The sequence below is a fragment of the Gracilinanus agilis genome, chromosome 4 (genome assembly GCF_016433145.1).
Source record: "Gracilinanus agilis isolate LMUSP501 chromosome 4, AgileGrace, whole genome shotgun sequence".
NCBI lineage: Eukaryota > Metazoa > Chordata > Mammalia > Didelphimorphia > Didelphidae > Gracilinanus > Gracilinanus agilis.
In genome coordinates this window covers 512,430,139-512,433,472 of record NC_058133.1, presented here as the reverse complement: position 1 = coordinate 512,433,472, position 3,334 = coordinate 512,430,139, and positions in this window count along the sequence as shown.

Sequence of the window (3,334 nt, the reverse complement as noted above, 5' to 3'; positions counted from 1 at the left end):
TAAGTTTCCCATATTTACTTTGTATTTCCAATATTTGTCATTTCTAATAACATACTACAATCTATCACATTCAAATATCATAATCTATTCAGTCATTTCTACCATTCATTGTTTTTGTATTATTTCATAATTATTATTTTGTCATAATAAGGAAATCTTCTAAGAATGTTTTCATACATACACAGCTTTTTACCCTATCACTAATGCCCTGAGGGATTAATTTTAGTAATGGGATCTCTAGATCAATGAGCATGAACAACTTTACAGCTAGTAATGTATTTTTCCATCTTGTTTTCTAAAAAAAAAAAAAAATCCATAGCTGCTCTAGCATTGTAATATAAGGCCTGTTTTCCATGTTCCTTTTAGCATTTAATTTGGTCACTTTAATCTATCTGATTTTCAGTTAACACATACATTGCCCGGACCATATTTAGCTAGATTGGTCCTTAGGCATCAGACATGATCTGTTATAAGGACCATGTTTTTTCCAAAACCAAGCCTTTCCAGCTTGGTCATACCCAGCGGAATTTTTGTTCTAATGCCATAATCCCTTGGGAAAGCAAGATTATCTCCATTGTATGATGAGTGTTAAAATAAGACCTTTTCAAAATATTTATGCACTCTAAACCATTTTTGACCCACCAGAAAGTATGTTTGGATTATGTGTATGCTCTGGCATTAATCTACTACAAGCTCATGCAGGTGTGGGGGTTCTCCTGATCATATTTATCATATTTAACTTACCCTAGGTTCTATTCATCTCTTTAACTTCTTATTTACTTTTTGGTTAGATTTATCTAGTTCTGAGAAGGGAAAATTAAAGACTACTACTATTATTATTTGTTCTCTATTTCCACCTTATCTCATTTAGCTTTTCCTTTAAAAAAATGGATGCTATAACACTTGGTGCATATAGGTCCAATATTGATAATGCTTCATTATCATAGTAACCCCCCTCTCCCACCATAATATAGTTACCCTGTGCATTCATTCCAATTATATCCATTTTAGTCCTAACTCTGTCAGAGATCACAACTGCTACCCTTGCCTTCTCTGAATCAGCTGAGGCAAAGTATATTCTGCTCTAACCCCTTACCTTCACTCTATGTGTGCCTTTCATTTTCCATGTGTTTCTTGTAAACAAAAAATTGTCAGGTCCTGGTTTTTTTTTTATCCTTTCTGCTTTCCATTTTCCTCATATGTGAATTTTCATCCCATTACACTCAATGTCATAGTTGCATTTCCATCTGTTCTGTTCTTCCTCATTGTTTGTCCCCCTCTTCCTTTCTTTTTACTATATCCCTCCTTGTGTCCAATTTACTTTAACCACTATCTTTCCAATTCACACCCTTTCCTAGAAATCTTCCCTTATCTTCTTCCTTTGTCCTCCTACTTCCAAATTGGCCCACCTTTCCAAAGGTTCCTCTCTTCTAATTGTGCATGTTGTTCTCTCTTTATCCCAGCTCTGATGAGAGTAGGTTTCTAATATTACCAACCTTCCACTCCTTCCTCCACTTCTCCATGTTAGCTCCTCTACTCCTTCCTTTTTATGAGATAGCCATTCCATCCAACCTCCTCCTGGTTGTAAAAATAATAAGGGACTGTAAAAATAAATAGTGAAAACTATGCAAATAAAGGTTCAAAACTGTTCAAATACTTTTGATAGATATAATCAAAAGTATCTTCAGTGATATCAGTGAAGTGAAGCCCATAAGTGAACTTCCCTTCAGGGCCAGGCACAAGGACACTAAAGAGACTATCGTTATAGAAAAATAAACTATTTATTAAAAACATATAAGGATAAAAACAGGATTTCTAATTCTAAGGGAGTCTAACTCCACCCAAATAAAATTCCCTAGTTCCACAAGGAACCGCTTCTCCTGTTTTCACAGGCTACACTAATCCTTCCTCATCTGATTAACCCAAATTTTTACTATTCTAAATAAACTACCACTATTATCCTTACAATTCTTAATTTCACCTTCAAGTTATAAAAAGAACAAAGGCTAGCTGGTTGAGTCTCAACAAGAATCAAGTTAGGACTCTGAGCCTTAGCAGATTCAGAGTCTAAACCAAAGACCAGGTTTTTCTTTGGTCTTCTCAGAGTTAAAACAGTCTATAAAAACAGCAATAGATAGTCAATAGTGTTTCCCAAATTGGGAAAGGAAAACACTTAACTACTTCAGGTCTTTCTCTCCTTTTCTTCTACCTCAGACAGGAAAGAGTCTCTGTCAGTGACTCAGCCAACTGCCAGAGACCAACTGCCCCTCTCAGAGAGAGCAACTGTCACAGAAAAACCATTAAGACTTGAAACTGACACTCTGGCTCCGCTCTGTTTGAAACTCCAATTCTTTCTCAAGCCAGATTCTCTGTTTCTTATCTCTAAACTAATAAAACAATACTTATTTTCTAGAATTATCCTTATATGGTCCATCCCACTACCATTTTGGGTCATTTCATTATATTCCCTCGACCTCAAATCTTCCATCCATACCCACCCCCTCAAAATACCCAGGCAATGATGCCATTCCCAGGAGCTATAGATGACAATTTCCCATATAAGAATCAAATAATTTGATTTTTTGGGATTGCTCATGACTTCTTTCATTACCTTTGTAGGTTTCTTATAGATCAAATGAGTTCTGGGTTTTTCTAGGAATAGTTGGAACTCCTTTAGTTCATTAAATATCCATTTTTTGCCTTTAGAATTATACTTACCTTTGCTAGACATATTATTCTTGGCTGTAAGTCCATTTCTTTTGCTCTGTGAAATGCTATGTTCTATGCATGCCCTCTTTTAATGTTGTGGCTGCTAAGTCTTGTGCAATTCTGTCTGTAGCTTCACAGTATTTAAATTATTTTTTTCTTGTTGCTTGTAGTATTTTCTCCTTAACCCTTGAGCAATGGAACATTAGCAATGATATTCCTGTGCATTTTTATCTTTGGATCTCTTTGAAGTGGCGATCAGTGGATTCTTTCAATTTCTATCTTACCCTCTGCATCTAGAATTTCTGGGCAGTTTCTTTGAATTTTGAGCAAGCCTCAAACTTAACTCCCTGTGCCCAGCTCCTACCACATAGCTAGGTAAGGGAGAGAGGAGAGGCTGGCACCTCACAAATGGGAAAACTGGGGCCCAGACAGACCATAGGCTCATAACTCCTGAGCTAGGAGAGCCCTCTGAGGGCTCTATTCAAACCTCCCTCATTTTACAGAGGAAAAACAGGCTTAGGTTAAGTGGCTTCCCAAGGCAGATAGTAGCATCTGAGATAGCATTGGAACTCAGGCCTTCTGGCTATAGAGTCAGGGCTCAGCCAGTCAGGACTCAGTGTGTGGA